This window comes from Pararge aegeria, chromosome 22 (genome assembly GCF_905163445.1).
Source record: "Pararge aegeria chromosome 22, ilParAegt1.1, whole genome shotgun sequence".
NCBI classification, from domain to species: Eukaryota; Metazoa; Arthropoda; class Insecta; order Lepidoptera; family Nymphalidae; genus Pararge; species Pararge aegeria.
This window is the reverse complement of record NC_053201.1, coordinates 11,587,281-11,605,879: the sequence shown is the minus strand read 5'-3', so window position 1 is coordinate 11,605,879 and position 18,599 is coordinate 11,587,281. Positions and strand designations below refer to the sequence as shown.

Here is an 18,599-nt window from a genome sequence, read left to right as displayed (position 1 = left end):
GAATGTTATTCTCGTCCATATTCCTAACTAAATGATTATACACGCACTGTTCTCACGAGAGAAAAAAATGGCAAAGTAACCTTGAACACAAAGCAGTAAGGTTTGTTAGTTATTTAATAAAATGTTGGTATAAAATTAAAATTATATTATATAGTTATATGTATATAAGGATTACCTACTGTTTATTTGAAGAGTGATAGTCAAGTGGGTGGGAATTAGACTTCACTTTTGGGGGGCGAGTTTATTTAGGTAGTATGTATAATTTTATTTAGGTATTCTAAAACTTGCAAAAATAAGTGGAAATTTATAAAACAATAGCTGTTCCCCGCGACTGCGTCTGCCTTTTTTTTTAAAGCAAAATTTTAAGATGTGTATTCTTGTCAAAAAACATCTGGTTTTTTTATAATTAAGTTTTGTTGAGGTGTTGTCCGCGATAACTTCGACATAAGTGTCCGATTAGAATAAATTAAATAACCTTTATGATAAAAGTTTTTATTTGAATAAGAATTAATACTGCGATACCAATAAAACGTACTTTTGTTTCTACCGGCCATTTAATAAAATTTTGGAACACAAAAGTCGCATTGGATATAACGCTGACTTTTTTGTAAGTAATAATGAGTAGGTACTTGATAATGAGTACAAAATTATTAAGTATCATCAATAGTTTTCTCAGCGCATGCCAAATAATGAATTTAATTGGAGAAGTTTTGCTACTTTGGGTTACATTATTGCAATTTTCTGAAGGATCTCCAATTTTTTTTTAAATGAACTGTAGCCTATGTTACTTTTTGTAGTTTAGCTTTCTTTTCGCGAAGAAATGGTCCAAATCGTTGTAGTACTTTTGGAGCCTATTGGGAACAAACAAACAAAAAAATACTTTCCCTTTTTAAAATTAGCATATATAAATCTTTTTAATATTAACATATATAAATAGGGATAGTGAACTTCAAGAAACGTACGTCACCGTGAGTAATCGACACTCGAGTAAATTAGCACTATCGCCGGGCTCAGCCGTTTTATTCTGAATGTTTTCATAATTAGCTAAGAGGCAACGTTACAGCCGAAACAGAACCTCTTGAATAAACAAAGGGCTAAGAAAATGAAAAATCACGAAAGTAACCACATATTATACTGAGTAGGTAACTTAATACGAGGCAAACCCTCCGGGTGCCGTTACAAACTTATATAAGAAACCGAACTACGCAAAGGTATATCGGGTTAGTATTACTTTCGGAGAAGTGCGGGCGTTACGTTTTATTGCTGTGGAATTATTTTTAGGCGGTGGATTTTTTTTATACGTGAAAACTTCTTTAGCCGCGTTAAACGATTTTTGGTAGAAGCATATTAATTTTTATTTCAGGCATCAAGGCTCATATTTTTTGTTATTAAAAATACATTATTTCTATATATAACTAAAAGATAATTAAAAAATGTGAGTGCGTGTAGCTTTACGCGCATTTTTAGTAAAACTTTTATTCTATACTAGCTGTTGCCCGCGACTTCGTCTGCGTTTGATTTTGTTTTTTGATGTGGCATTCAATTTAGTTGTAGTTCTAAAGTATTCAGTATCGCTAAGCCTTAAATGAGGGGTTTCCTGATCTCCGCTGAGGAGTTCTGTCCTCTATCTCAGACCACATTCATTAGATCTACACAAAGATTGGACAAAATTAAGCAAATATTACAACCTCTATAGTACAAAAATTAAAAAAAAAAAAAAATTAAAAATATTTATTCCATTTTATACAGCAAAAATAATTATTTCGTCGGAGTTATGATGTAAAATCGTCAAACACTTTGATCCCCTCTCCCAAAGGAACCGAGTTTACTGTCGGGATAAAAAGTATCCTATATTACTTCTAGCACTATAGTGTATGTGTACAAAGTTTCATGAGGATCGATTAAGTAGTTTTTGCGTGAAAGCGTAACAAACAAACATACATTGACGTTTATAATATTAGTAGGGATAGGATAGGGATAGGAAAGAGATAGGGAGAGCTGATTTTAAGCTCCGTTGCATATTTTAACATTGTGCAGGCCTACCCACATTCAATGACAGCAAGAAAACTGTTGCGATTGGTTGGGATTGGTATCGAGAAGAGACATAACAATTTCTCTCTCAATGACAGTCCTGGCTACTGCTGTATGTAGCACTAGTACTGTATGTAGTTACGTAATGTAACACTATACAGATTTAGGATTACAATAAGGATTAAAAAAATATATATATTGATGAAAAAGTAAAATGTTCCTGGTACTCCGCCATTTCATTTAATATTCACTATTTAATTTTGTATTAACGTGACAACGTCTTATAAATTGGTTTGCCGGGTGACACTTCAAGAAACTGCGTTACGCTCCGCTCACGTTATGCGCTCACAATGAGAGCGAGTGAGAGGCACGCGCCCGCCTAAGAGCGAGAGAGACAGACATAAAAAGTGAAAAGCACGCGTCCCTTTGTAGTAAACGCTGTTTCATTGTACGCAAATGTATTGCAAGTTATTGTATGTATATTTGTATATAAATACGTATGTATGTGTAAAGGTAAAAATAAAATTTTGTTAATATGAAATTCAGTGCGAGATTCTTTGTATAAATTAATGTTTTAAATATAATTCTTTGTATAAATGAATGTTTTAAATTGTTACTATTATTTCATCCTTCTTCCTACTATACGAATGAATATTCACATTCAAATTATTTTACCACTCAAAGTCGTTGTCACGTAAAACTTTCGCCCGTATACCGACTTTACAGGCAACCAATTTTTTTATTTAAAATTATTCATTAATATCACTTTCACATTTTATAAATATTTTCTAAACGAACAAAGCTACACATAAAACGACTGAGGGGTCTTCATTTAACATGCATATGCCTGTTAAATTAATAAATAAATAAATATACTACGACAATACACACATCGCTATCTAGCCCCAAAGTAAGCGTAGCTTGTGTTATGGGTACTAAGATGACTGATAAATAATTATAATATGAATAATATACATAAATACCTAAAATATATAGATAAATACCCAGACGCTGAAAAACATTCATGTTCATCACACAAACATTGTCCAGTTGTGGGAATCAAACCCACGGCCTTGGCTCAGAAAGCGGGGTCGCTGCCCACCGCGCCAATCGGCGGTCATAAATTTGTTTTCCACTTACGTTTTGTTAATAAATACCAATGCCAAAGCTAAACAAGGCGTGTCTATTTTGAGTTGAGATGCAAAACATCAATTCAGCCTCTCCAGCGTATGCGAACATGTGCATTAAGATAACTACCGATCGATGCAATTACTTCCTTTCTTTAGTTTATTTATAGACTACCCGTCTACGCTGTGTCGTAGAATATTGTATAACTATAACTAACCATGTATATAGCGGTTCTCTGCGACTTCGTCCGGCACATCAAAATGTTTCAATGGCCTTTTTTTTTTCTCGTGGGGATATCTAGTGGTTATGCCGGACTTTTACCAACTAAAGCCCCACGGTGTTCAAACTCATCGCCTGGGGATGGGAACGCTTTCGCACACAACCGCAACATGTTTCTATAACCTAACCTAACCTAACAAATTTTCATTATCTTTCATAAATACTACCTACCATAAATAATAGCCATCAAATAGTGTGTGATTGAAACTTTAACACTAAGAATAGTTTAATTATTTGCGCCCACCTCGGACGTTTGTTTGAAATATATTGTATTTATTTATATATTTATTTAAGTAATTAAATATTTTTACGGGTATATGTACCTATATTCACCACCTACCAATTTTCTGTATTTGTTTTAATAGCCATTGGTTGCCTCGAATAAATCGCTATGAAGCGATAAAGGCCGCAAAATTGTATACGTTGTTTTGTTATACTTTTCTTATGTTTTTGTGTGCTATAAAAATATATTCATTCATTCATAAGAAGTTGCATCGCTATCTGTTCTTATCACAAATCAGTTTGTCTGTGGGTTTGGGGGGGGACCAGAAGGATTTAGGTATTTTTTAATGATTGACGGACCAAGCAGATGGTCCACCTGATGTTAAGTGGTTTTTTTTTTTTGGCGTGGTGGAAAAGCTACCTCCGACCCTTGGGCAGGACGGAGGTTATGTGGGACTCCCCCCTCTAAGGGGGGTATTCAAAAACTAAAAAACACCACAGCATGTCCCTCTTGCTGGCTTTGTTAGACGCCCGGGGTACCCGTTTTATACCTCCCGGACGTCTACAAACCACTCCAACCGATTGTTGGGGCTCCCGCGCTAACGAGGAGGGGTTCAGGACAGCTTGACCCCTCCCTGAGACCGTACAGAGGCTTGTATAGTGACTGAGCTAGCCCAATAGCTACCCGCCGCCTCCCAAGAGAAGCTGGCGAGCGGTAATTTGCCGCCATCTTCTTCCCACTCGTCTACACCGGAGCGGATGCGCGTCTGGAGCCTCTTCACGCACCAGCTTCGCGGCCTCCTTCTGCGGAATCACGTCTTCCCAAGAGCTCTCGCTGCTCATCATGTCAAGCACTACGCTGGGCAGCGAGAGGTCCCACCGTGTGTCCATTACCTGAGGCGAAAGTGTTAATCCTGTAATTACACCGGCAACCATTTCATGGCGGTAGTACTTCCCCGGACGAGCTCTGTCACAAAACTCTACTACCATTTACTACATAGGTAGCTGATTTATTGAGGAAGGTTTAAAACTATGTAGCAATACGCTGCGTTACATAGTTCATGTGTGTTCACGCGGCTGAAACTGCAGGTCGCAGCTAAATCAAATAAAAAAGCCATTTATTTCTATACAAATCACGAATATAAACGTTAAGTATTAAATTTACATTGATTTCTGAGTTAGATGAAACACGTTATATGCAGATAATCTTCTTGTCCAAATGGTTTTGATTTCCGTGCATTTACTTAGCTTACAAAATTTTATTTATTTATTTAGCAACGCACCCCATAAAGACTTACAGTTGCCCAATTCGCCTCCCCCGGGGCTATTAAAAGAATGTATGAACGAGTAATAATTACAACAACTTAAATTAAATAAGAATTTAAAAGAAAAAAAACAATAATAGCAATAATAATAACAATAACCAAAACTTCAAATTCAAAATAATAATAAAAACAAAACATATAATTAATATCTTAGATTACCTACTGTCTAATAATATTTTAATTTTATTTTTGGTTTTTCGGATCAGTTTTTTTTTGCCTTTTACATTATATCTTTAAATATTAAATCGTCAATAACATACATATTTTTTTCTTACCTACTTTGCAATAAAAACAAGGAGAAGGGCACGGTGTAATTTTGCCACGCGGGTGGCTTGCTATAGTTTTAGAGTACCGCAGTTAGTTATATTTATAGAAAGTGGACAAAAAGTTTGACTCATGTCATGATATTGACATAACTTTCTGTTTGCTTTTCTTCAGGAGACGTTGACTTTACAATGAATAATTGTTAACTTATAAATAAATAATGGTTGACTTAAAAATTATTCATTGGAAGCTCCGGTGTGGGAACAAAAGGTGTGAAGAGAGTGCATTGCTGAAGATGTATTTGGTGTGGAGTATAAAGATTAAAGAAATTATAAATTAGACCCTTCAATTTCTCCTGCTTTATCGACGTAGATTGAAAATCGAACGCAAGGCACCATAAACTCATTGTATAGAAGCAGGCGTTACTTTAAAGAATCTCATGATATATTATAGAAATTAAGCTTAATTTGCTATACCTACTCCGCGAAAAGAAACAAAAATTGTTTTCGCGGAGTATAGGAAATAAAGCTCAATGTTCATAACATACCTTGAACTCACTTATAAATAAATAAATATACTATGACAATACACACATCGTCATCTAGCCCCAAAGTAAGCGTAGCTTGTGTTATAAATAAATAAATAAATAAATAAATAAATAAATAAATAAATAAATATACTACGACAATGCACACATCGCCATCTAGCCCCAAAGTAAGCGAAGCTTGTGTTATGGGTACTAAGATAGCTGTATGATATTTTTATGAATATAATACACATAAATACTTATAATATACAGATAAACGCCCAGACACTGAAAAACAACCATGTTCATCACACAAACATTTTCCAGTCGTGGGAATTTAACCCACGGCCTAGGACTCAGAAAGCAGGGTCGCTGCCCACTGCGCCAATCGGCCTTCAATTATAACTTGTGTTTAAATTCACGGTGGTGACTGAAAGTTGCTGACCTTGGGAACCCAGCGCCCAGCGTTACTGCTAGCAAGTCGCTCTCATTTGCCCCGTGTATTTCCCGGGTCAGTTCGAATCCCAGCACACGCACCTCTCTTTTTTTTTATTCCTCTACAAGTTAGCCCTTGACTGCAATCACACCTGGTGGTAAGAGATGATGCAGTCTGAGATGGTACCGGGCTAACCTATTAGGGATTCCGATTATAGATATTACGAGACATCGCACCGGAACACTTAATAGCTTAGCGGCACGTCTTTGTCGGTAGGGTGGTAACTATTCAAAATCCTTCCACCAGACCTGACCAGAGAAAATTCAGAAATTATAAATTCCCAAATTGCCCCTGCTGGGAGTCAAACCCGGGACCTCCTACTTAAATGCACAACACTCACCGTTGCGTCAGAGAGTCGACTAACTTTTCTTAGTTATAAGCGTTTTATCTCTCACTTCAACGGTAAAGAAAATATCGTGAGGAAACCTGCATGCCTAAGAGTTCTCCATGTTGTCAAAGGTGTAAGTCCACCAATCCGCACTAGGCCTGGTAGGCAAGGTGGACTGCGTCCTTAGCCCCCTGTTGTTGGCCGGTAATGGGTTTATATATTGAAGAAGACCTTGACTGTTATCTCTCCTTTTGTCAAATGATAATGCAGTCTAAATGTTAGCTAGCGGGCTAACCTGTAAAGGGTATTGCTGTTAGCTAAACTGCATGCTTAACAAACTGCAATACCCTTACGTGCAGCTGCACTGATACCCGTAAACGGTTTCTACGCGACATTGTTCAGGAACGCCAAAATGCTTGGTGGCACGGTTTTGTCGATGGGGTGGTAACTAGCCATGCTCAAAGGCGCACGCCAGACAAAATTGCGTCATTTTCTTAACTCCTTTTTTATTTATCCTGATGAGTAAACTCCGAGGATAACTCTCTCCATTGCGTGATACGTGCACATTAAATAAACAAACAAAGTAAGGTACCTATTAGAAATTTCATAAAATGTTGTTTTATAAACGTGTAAAATCTTTCCGCATTCGGGCAAAAAATGAGCAATTTTACGCTCGAAAAGAGAATTGCCACTCAAAGTAATGTTCTACAGCTAACTGTTCTGAATTATAAATGGTTTTTCTAGCAAACTTACCTACTTTGCTTAGAAAGAAAAACACTTACATGTCGTCGTTTTTTTATCTTTGAACATCGAGAGCTCCTCATGTATGATTTCATCACATAAAGATTCTCAGAGCATACCATACCTCTCATTATTTCATACGCACGTGTACATTTAAATGAACAAACAAAGTAACATTTTACAATTATCATAAAATCACAACCCGTAAAATCATTCCGTAATTGGGCAAAAATGTTGAGCACGAATGTTTTATCGTTATTCTTGCACTCGAAAAGAGAATTGGCATTCATAGTTGTTGTACAGTTAAGTTATATTGTTGAGAAATAAAAATATTTTCCTTGGTAAACAGAGTATGAAGATATTTTGATGCTTTAAAAATTAAACCCGATCTTTGTTAGATATTATATACAGATTAAAAAAACTTTGTTCCAACAAAGTTTTCTCGAAAAGAAAATTGCCGTACAAAGTTGCTCTACGGTTAAGTTTTATTGTGAAGCAATAAATATAATTTTCTTAGTTCGCAAAGTTTGTACTTGACTTTTAAGAGTTAATCCGATCTTTATTGGAATTAAAAGTTCTTAAACTTCGCGGATACGATCGTGTCCTAGTTCTGGAACAATAGCTGGCTCTCACGGCTTCCCGTTTTCGTTTTGCTTCCAGTGCCGAGCAGGCCAAGAGGCGTAAATATGAAAACCTGGATAGCAGCTTCATTTTTGTGCCTTTTGGTGTAGAGACTTTGGGACCGTGGGGTCCGGAGGCAAGAGCCCTTTTCAAAGAATTATCGAAAAGGGTTATCGAGTCTACCGGTGATCCTAGAGCGGGCAGTTACCTTGGCCAACGAATTAGTTTGGCCATCCAGAGGGGAAATGCTGCCAGCATCTTAGGAACTGTGCCTCGCTGCGGTGGTTTCGAGGACGTTTTAGATTTTATTTAGTTTTTAAATAGTTTATTTTAGGTTATAGTTATGTATTAATAAAAATTATAAATAAATTGTAAATAAAATCTATAATAGATATGAGTTTAAGTTATAATTATATCGGCATGTGGCTTAATTGACCACAGGTTCGATTGCTGGAGAGAAATCCTGCTGTATCCAATTTTTTTTAAATGCATTTTTAATTTATATATTCTTTATTATTCGTTTTAAACGTTGATAGTTTTAGTATATAATTATACAAGTGTGTAAATGAAAACCGAAATATTAGTTCACAGGCTTTAGGCATTATTTACTGTTAATTACGTGAAACCGGAACGCTAATAGTTTTAGTTTGGTATCATCAAATGTAAAACTAAAATCATGTGACTCCTGTCACTTTGTTAGTTAAGCGTCGCGTAGCGAAGGTAGGTACTATGCGCGTGTCGGTCTTGTATCTTCAATAGGTCTGTTATAAGTAAACACAACCCTTTCTTAGGTAAAGGCATGTATGTATTTTAATATTTGTACCACCAGCAGTCTATTCTCCTCTTCTTTTTTTTTTCTAATTCTAAGGTTGCCTGGCAGAGATCGCTATTAAGCGATAAGGCCGCCTTTTGTATTACTACTTCTTTCGATATGTTTCTGTTTTTGTTATATTTTAAATATGTTAATGTTGTGGTATACAAATAAAGAGTTTAATAATAAAGGTACCTTTCCCCCAACCTCCCTTGTCTCTGTGAAAGCCTCCCTGACAGAGATTTTAAGCTGGAGGTTTCGTAAAATCGTCCGTTTTCGTAAAATAAAAAAGAAGTTTGGTTTCATCTGCTTACTGATTCCTTGGCTTGGCAACCTTTTCCGAACTAACCTTTTTCATTATATAGTTTGTATTTGCCATCTTATACTGCTACCTAAGCGTGTCTGGAATCTGTAGGTACCTACCTACAATAATTTTATGTTCCGAGTAAACCGTACGCTAAGCGATTCAGTGTTCCAGTGCGATGTCGCGTAGAAACCAATTAGGGGTATGACTACCATACTCCCTATCCGGTTATCCCGCTACCATCTTAGACTGTATCATCACTTACCAGTTGAGATTGCAGTCACGGGCTAACTTGTAGTGGAATAAAATACAAACATTTCTTTTGCAATATGATGAATGCTACCGGATAGCATAAACAATAATGATATATATATAATCGGATGGATGGCGGATAAACAAATTCCTTAAAAGCCGGCAACGCATCAGTGGCTCCTCTGGCGTTGACGATGTTTATTGGCGGCGGTGATCACTCAACATCAGGCGACCCACTTGCTTGTTTGCCCGCTATTAATATAAAAAAAAATCTACAAGTAGGTGCCTACTTATTTTGAAATTATGCTGGCTTAAGAAACGACGGAATAAGGTATTAAATTGTGAAACGAGACCTCAGTAGTTTAGGTACGATTGTCTAATCTGTGACCTCCAAAGAGCGACCTCAGAATCAAATATAAAGTGTAGTCTGCTATAATTATGGAAATATCTCTATACAATATAAAATAAAGTCATTCCAGCTGTTTGTGCGCTTAGATCTTTTAAAATACTGAACGGATTTCAATGCAACTTTGAGCTAACTTTGATAAAGCGATCGATGAGAAAGGTTTATATATAGTAAACATGCATATTGGATAGAGAAAAACAAAGAAATTTAATGATTTGTAATAAGATAACAAACGTATTTTTGTAGCGTTTACTATACGAGATCGATTAAATTCGAGTATTACTGAATAATGTTTTGTCACTCCGAACTGCCCAACATAGTACCTATTATGCACCTGTACGAAGCTGGGCCGGGTCGCTGGTATTAAATAATTTATTTATTAATTCACGACCGCTCGACCTCAAAATGCCTACGTTAACAAACAAATATTTTTTTTAATGTTTAAGTTAAATTTCGAATGTGTAATTTCAAGGTCATATTTAGGCACAGGTTGTTACATGAGAGAGAGAAAAGTAAGAGAGCTTAGGAGAAAGAGTTGGGGTAACATTTTTTATTTCATTCCTCTACAAGTCACCAGACCATACCATAGAGAATTTAGAAATTATAAATTCCCAAACTGCCCCCCACCCTGAGACCTCCATTGTAAAAGACCACAGAACCTGCCACTGCGGCATCCCTCTATCGCGGTCGACGGACGGCGATGGAGAGTGCGGGCGTTGGAATGTCTCTACGGATTTGATTCAGGAATGAGGAGATCTGTAGAAGAACCAGAGTTACCGATATAGCTCAACGTGTAGCTGAAGTCGCAATTTGCGGGAAACAGCTTGGATTGGTGGACAATGGGGTCCCAAGGTGCTGGCATCCATCAGCCATTATTGTATGCAGTGCGTTGTGTCAAAAAACAGTAAAAACGCGCCGCGCATGTCACACTTTATACTGATGGAATATTGCTAGGTCACAATTTTTTTCCCGTTTTCCCATTTTATGGTGAACGCTAAGAACATTAGAGGTAAAATAATTACTGGCATCTGCTAAATGATTTGAAGTGACTAACCGTTTGTTCGAGAAACCAATCCAAAGTGGCGTAGTTTTTGATGATTATTTTGATGATTCGATTTTGATCCCTATTACAATGTTAATCATTACTTAAACGATAAAAAGCTTGGCTGTGAAGTGCTCTAACTTCACTTCATAACTTAATATTAATTTCCTGTGCGATGGTGATAACAAAAAAAAAGTTTTTATAGGAAAGCGTGTTTGTTTATTTGTTTGTTTGTCCTTCCTTCGCTGACCAAGCTACCAATAAACACTATTTTTGGCATAGAGTTGATTGAAAGGATACGAAACATAGTGCAATATACTGGACTACGTAAAATAAGTAAATCATTTAAAGGAAATTGTACACGATTTGAAAATAAACTACCAGTTGATATCTTGGAGATGTCTCTGAAAAAGTTCAAAGTTTGTGTTAAACGTAAGCTTATAGAAATGTCTTATTATATACTATTAAGGACTACGTCAACGATAAAAATGCTTGGGTGTAAATTATTGCTTTAACCAGGTTGCTTCTTTAATAGTTATAAAAAAAACCACCGACAAAGTTTGTTGCGGGCTTCTTCTTAGACCAGGGCGCGTTTGGAACTCTCGTAGCTTTAGTTTTAAGTTGACGAATTTAGTTATCGCCATCAACTCACTTCTATGTTATATTTTACATGTAATGTAACTTACGCATCACAAGTGCCATATACGTGCCTATTTTAATTAAGAAATATTTGACTTTGACTTTGACTTTAACAAACGGCTCCTCGGGATTGTAAAATTATTAATAAGAAAGACGAAGAACGCTGGCATTAGCTAGTGAAATATACGGAACAGTAGACATTCGAGGAAATTTCTACTTTTCGTATGCCATAATCAACGTAACCTGGATACAGGCGTCACGTAGCGGACACATCCCACTAATTGCTTACCGCGAAATGCACACAACACAATTGTGAACTCTTAACACAATTCTGGAACAATGCGGTTTAATCAATGGCTTTTGGTGCTTCGGTTTGCGATTGTGATGTATGGGAACAGTATTTGCCTATACTATATTTTACAGAGGGCAGATTTTTTTGTTTGTTTGTGCTGAATAGGAATTGAAACTACTGGAGCGATTTAAAAAATTTCCTTACCATTACTAAATCATTCAAACAAACAGATCTTCGGCAACGGCCGACTGGCGCAGTGGGCAGCGAACCTGCTTTCTGAGTCGTGGCCGTGGGTTCGATTCCCACAACTGGAAATTGTTTGTGTGATGAACATGAATGTTTTTCAGTGTCCGGGTGTTTATCTGTTTATTATAAGTATTTCTGTGTATTATATTCATAACAATATTCATCAGCTGTCTTAGTTCCCATAACACAAGCTACGCTTACTTTGGGGCTAGGTGGCGATGTGTGTACTGTCGTAATATATTTATTTATTTATTTATAAAGTACCCTCTACGCATGTTTTGCTCCGAAACCGGAGCATCCTCAGGAGATGTTGATTTTACAATGAATAATTGTTAAGTTAAAACTTCTTAAGGCGCGTTGAGAACTTTTTGGATTAACAAGAATCTTGACATCTCACCATGATCTATATGAATACTGTGTTACATATGTGTAGTTACATCGATTTTTACCACTATCGCCGTCCCCAAAGACTGCCCCGCATTTGTTTTTACTGTTCACAGTTGCATAACTGCATTATGTCGACTTAAACCAACTAATCCATACGTATTAAATGTCACGCAATCCAATGGAAACCCTATCGCGCTGGGCGCAATATGGGCTCCGTTTATTGCTCATAAACAGCTGTTTGTTACCTTCTTAACGCTTATTAGTTCCTAGTAGTTAACCGTGACAGTTGCACGGAATATCTATATTCCTGATTCCCGCGGTATGAAATAGTAGTTGTTGAATAAGTCTTAGTTACCGAGCGTAACGATGGTATACATACAGCATACACTCTATTTTTATACCTCGGGAGAAAAGAAAAATGTTCGGCTGTTTTTTATAAAAACAGCAAAACAATCATGTCTGTTTTATGAGAGCCCCCTTATATATTAATTGTTAATCTGACTTTTTTAGTATTTGCTGTTATAGAGGCAACAGAAATAAACTATTTATATGAATAAAATTATGAATAAAAAATTTACCCTTTTACCACGAAAAAGGTATTAAACAGGCCCAAAACCATAGAGGATTGAAAATTGCCTCCTCCGAAACCTTATACAGTTTTTTTATAGTAGCCTAGATTTTAAGAGTTCCGTACCCAAAAGGTAGAACGGGACCCTGTTATTCAGACTTTACTGTCCGTTAGTCTATCACCAGGCTGTATATCATGAACCATGATAGTTTTACAGTTGAAATTATGAGGCAGTTATTTTTAAACTGATTTCAGTAGATTGATACTTTGTATAATCATTTCTAGATTACTTTGTTAATTGATGATTTAAAAGTGGCTGGAAGGAGGTTTTAGTTGTGGTTACTAAGAATACTAAAAGACACATATTTTAAATTTATATCACTACTAAAAGCTGTTATTAGTTTAAGCTGCTAGTTTTGTATCACACTAACTCGATAATTTATTACCATTTCTTTATGTTCATTTTAATTTCTCGTTAGGTTAAGCTTGTTTCCTTTGAGAATAAATGTCTTTAAACCTAAACCTCTTAGGATTTCGGAAATAAAAATCTCGCCCGTGGCACATTCTGTAAAGGCAGGTCAAAAATCTATCCGCCTGTAAAAGTCCCTTCAAAATCAATGTAACACGGACAAACAAACAGGCAGACAAATAAACAACCTAAAAATCGTTCGTGTTATGTTTTTACTATAGTTAAAAAACTTTATATTACTAAAGGCAGTTATTTCAACACTACATACAGACACATCAATTATATTTGTATGTATGTGTAGAAATATTGTATTAGGGAATCAGAAAAGATAAGAAGATGACACATACTTAATGCGGTTGACCGACTGTAATATTAATTAGCAAGCACGCAATTAAGCTTACCGCCTGAGTCATAATATTTTAGTAAACTACATACTGTTTGTGCGTTATCACCGTAAACGATTGCCTAATTTGCTTAAGGTGCTGACTGCTGCTTAACGAGGTTAACGGAACTATTAATAAATACTCTGTTAAGTTCTTTACAGCGAAACTAGAATATGTTATGCGTTGCCATATTTCTGCCTAAACAGCTAAGTATCTGCTTTAATTACTTTATATGAATCGTTTCATTAAAAGTTTCTTGGAAAAAAAATGTCATCATAAAATAAATATCAAACGTAACGCAAGTAACGTAATTACCGTTTTCTTTATTATTTTTTAAAATTTTGTTATAAAAAAATATTATAGGTATGTGAAGACATTGCTGAGTATTTCATCCTAGGTAATTAAAAACACTTAAATAAAACTATAAAAATATTATTTCTACTAAACTCGACGACTCGTAGAAATAATAATATAAAAATTGCATAAAAAATTTGCAAATCGCAACGCATATCGCAAATCAGGTCACGTCACGCTCTTAATTAAGTACTTGGTTTTAATGAATCTGATCACGTGGCTGGGTTATTCTTCACTTTTTTAATTCGTTTAAACTTACATACTACGTTACTTTACGTTACGTTACGTTCGTACGTTCGTTCGTTCGTACGTTTTCACTAAATCTAGGCAACGCCTAATTAAACGATGTCTATAGTAAAAAACGTTTCAACTCTTAGCTGGTGAACGGTTGATTGATATACGCCTAGGAGTCTCCTTAGGTCAGGCGTTACCTATTTAACCATTGTCTTGTTCGTTGTTAGTCAAAACGGACATTAGGGTAGTAACTGGGTTTCTTACCAGGGTATGCACTTGCTGTATTGTATTAACTTGCTTGCTGTATGCAAGCAAGTTGCATAGAACGGCAAAAATACTCCTCTTATACGAGTTATATTTAAATTTCAGGGTAGGCAGTGCTTTTGTGCAAGTATGAAGTGCACGCAACTGGTAGTAACGTCCTCTCTCATAGAAATGAGAGTAGGACTCTCATGGTCAGACCATGGACTCACTATGCTGCCCCAATGCAGGCTGGGAGACCACTACGCTGGCCATTTGCGGAAAGCGCATTTGTGAACTTTAAGGAGAACTCTCAGGCTTCTTCACGATGTTTTCTTTCACCGTTAAAGCAAGTTATATCTATCTTATCTTATATCTTTAAACGAGCAATTCTTGTATATATAAATATATAGTCAGTACATATTTGAAAATGTTTATGTACGTTCATAAAAACATTTCTAAATTTAAGAAAAAATGTGACTGCAATAATTTAAACATTAGAAGTAAGAATAAACTTACAGTGCTAAGTTACATAAAATTCATAATTCGTTTAAAGGAAATTGCATACAATTCTACAATAAACTACCAATTGTCATCTTGGAGATGTCTCTTAAAAAGTTCAAAGTTTGTATTAAACGTAAGCTTATAGAAAAGTCCTATTATAGTATAAAGGACTACGTAAACGATAAAAAAGCTTGGGTGTAAATTATTGCTCTAACCAGGTTGCTCTTCTAATAATTTAAAATGACATTGTGAGATGGTGATTACAAAAAAAAAAAAAAAACACGCGGCTAAGTTTGTTGTGGGCTTCTTCTTAGACCAGGACGCGTTTGGAACCCTCGTAGCTTTAGTTTTAAGTTTACGAATGTGGTTATCGCCATCATCTCACTACCGTGTGGTTCTTATGTACGCATCAAAAGGGCCACCTGTGGGCCTACTTGAATAAAGATATTTTTGACTTTGACTTTGACTATAAATGGAATCTCGGAATCCGCTCCAACGATTTTCATGAAATTTAGTGTACAGGGGGTTTCGGGGGCGATAAATTGATCAAGCTAGGATTCGTTTATATTGGAATCTCGGATTTATATTGGACACCGACTATTTTTTTAAGTCGACTCATTCGCGGACGAAGTCGCGCAGGTCCGCTAGTTTACTTAAAACGCACATTACTCCGAAAAGGTAGAGGTGCGTGCCGGGAATCAAATCTAGTCCCTCCAAAATGGAGGCCACCCAGTCCTAACCACTATGCTATAACGCTTCTAATAGGAAAGTATGTCTGACTATTGGGTATTGTTCGGACAATCGGCTATAGGTGTCATTAACTCATGTCTGAGTCATCTTGTTTTTATCTTCTTTACTTCCTATAGGTACCTACTTCCCTAGTACTAATTAAATGAAACCTTAAGGCATTTTTGAAACCTCCCCGGCACAGTGCTTATAAGTGGGAGGTTCCGGATTCGATCTCCGAAAAGGGCAATTTGGGAACTTATTATTTATGAATTTTCTCTGGTCTTGTGGGAGGCTTCGGTCGTGGCTAGTTATCGAAAAAGACTTAAGAGAAGATTAAGCGTTCAGGTACGATGTCGAATTACGGATCACGATGGGTTGTAATGTTTTTTTAATGTTAATATGTGGTTTTTGTTAAGAAAGTGGCGATGTCGAGCTCATGACTCGGGTAGTTCGTTTAGCCACAACTTCCAGTTAATATCACTAACGTTAAAAATTGGAGCAGTATGGTGGGTTTATGCTCTAAAACCATATCCCTCTAAGAGAGAAGGGCTGTGCCCAATTGTGGGATTTGATGAAATTTTGAGCAGTGGCCAATGATGAAGATATCAAGAAAACTTGTCAGATAAAATTAGCAAATTCATCTGACAAGTTTTTTTTATTGTAAATGTTACAATAAAACTTACAACTAAACTAATTACTGTAAAGGGTGCATTTGGGTGGCTGGGTGCACCAAACAGCCAGTCTGATTCTTTGCGCAAAAAATGAGCCAGCCCTGCTGTAACCAGATGAAGTCAAAAGTAAAGTGAATTGTAGACTTAGGCGCTCTTTTTGCGTGACATGTACAATAGGTACCCACTCGTATTCGTAAAGTAACGGGAGATATTTTATTTGCATTGAACAGTTCAGTTATAATTTTAGTTTAACCTGTGCTCCAAATATTTATTATTCATGAATGGAACACTAATGCCTTCATAAAACCAGACCAGACTTCAGTAATGAACTTACTCTCCCACCGTGCGGACGTGTGGGCTCTTGTACGAAAAACAAAATAAAATAAAACTACGAACGAACATGTGCTTAATAAGTTTAGTGTGTGACTTAAATAGAACCTTTTGAAAATGTAACACCACGGATGCTTTATTACTAGACGTTGAAAGGTGAGAGTTATTATGCTACAGCCGTATAGAAATTTCCAATTAGGTAAGCAAATGCACCGGGTTTTGAAAGCGGAGTTTGCTGTTGGCTTCTCAAACAAAGGGTGTTTTGTAGCTTTTGCTACAAGTTGATTATTTTGCCTACCAATCCGCATAACTGCTTGGAAAGTCAAAGCTCTAATTCCTCTCTCCTATGTAGAGAGATACTAGATGTATGCCCAGTAATGCTAACATATGCACCACGGCAGCAGCGTGCATAGAGGGTATGCAAAGGGTATGCAGACGATATAAAATGATGAAAATCTCCGGTACCAGTTATAAAAAACAGAAGGATAGGCATTGTAAGAGTTATAAAAAGCCGTCCCTTCAGTATTTATATCTCGTACTGGAGATTGTCTTCATTTTATATCATCTGCATACCCTGTGCATACCCTTTATGCACGCCACTGCGTGACCAACGGCCAATTTTATGTTAACGATTTTCTCGTCATATTTGTATTAAACAAGACGAAATAATTGGTAGACATAATATCAGTGGCGTGCACTTTATACATGCGTAAAAGCTGCATGCCCTAAAATTTTTGTATAACTCACAAGTGCGAAGGTTTTCTCCATTTTATGGCGCCTTTCTTCTTTTTGCATACTCGGTCAAAACTCTGTGCACGCCACTGCATAATATTATGAATTTACCTCGGTTCGCAGTTAGTAGTGCGACATTAATATGTTAAAGATGACTGATGAATATTCACTTTTCACTGTCACAACACAAATTCAAATTCAAATTCAAAATTTCTTTATTCATGTAGGCCTATCACAGGCACTTATGAAGCGTTCATACATATTTGTTTACATAATTGTAACGGGATGGTGATAACTTCGTTCGCCAACTTAAATCTAAAGCTACGAGGGTTCCAAACGCGCCCTGGTCTAAGAAGAGCCCAAAACAAACTTAGCCGGGTAAATTTATTTTTTTGTTATCACCATCTTCCAGTAAATTAAAATTAAGCTACGAAGCTAGAGCAATTCACACCCAAGCTTTTTTATAGTTTAAATAATCCTTAATATTATAATAGGATTTTTCTGTAAGCTTACGTTTTATATAATCTTTGAACTTATTGAGAGACATCTCAAAGATTTCATTTGGTAATTTGTTATAAAATAATATACAATTGCCCTTGAATGAATTATTGCCCACAAATAGCCGTTGCACAAAATCAATAAATACTAGATGGTGCTCCAGACTTGTGACTGAAAAAAACAATCCTGTACAGTTCCTGTACACGGCAGAAGAGAAACTTCTGAAAATTAGCCTACGAGAGATTAAGATGTAAATGGAGCACTAGGAGTATTAGGATTATTTTTTACCAAGGTTGAATATTATTTCATATTATAATGTAAAATTTTATATTACATATTATTTAGTTTCCATGGTAATTAATTAATTAATAAGTAATTAATTCTTCAAGGTAAACCGTTTTACAGCCAGCGTCGTTTGCTGCATACGGCTTATATTAAAAATATAATAAAGGGAACATTTTCGTATTCAAAACATGCTTAAAATATAACGTCATGGTAATTAGACCAAAATGTGTAATCTATTTCATTTTCTAGCCGACTTAATACT

At 36.1% G+C, this 18,599-nt stretch overlaps 1 protein-coding gene across 1 annotated transcript in view; it reads left to right on the top strand.

The window, feature by feature from the left end:
* The window catches only part of LOC120633985, an 84,928-nt gene that overhangs the window by 28,064 nt on the left and 38,265 nt on the right, over positions 1-18,599 (top strand). The window lies entirely within an intron of this gene.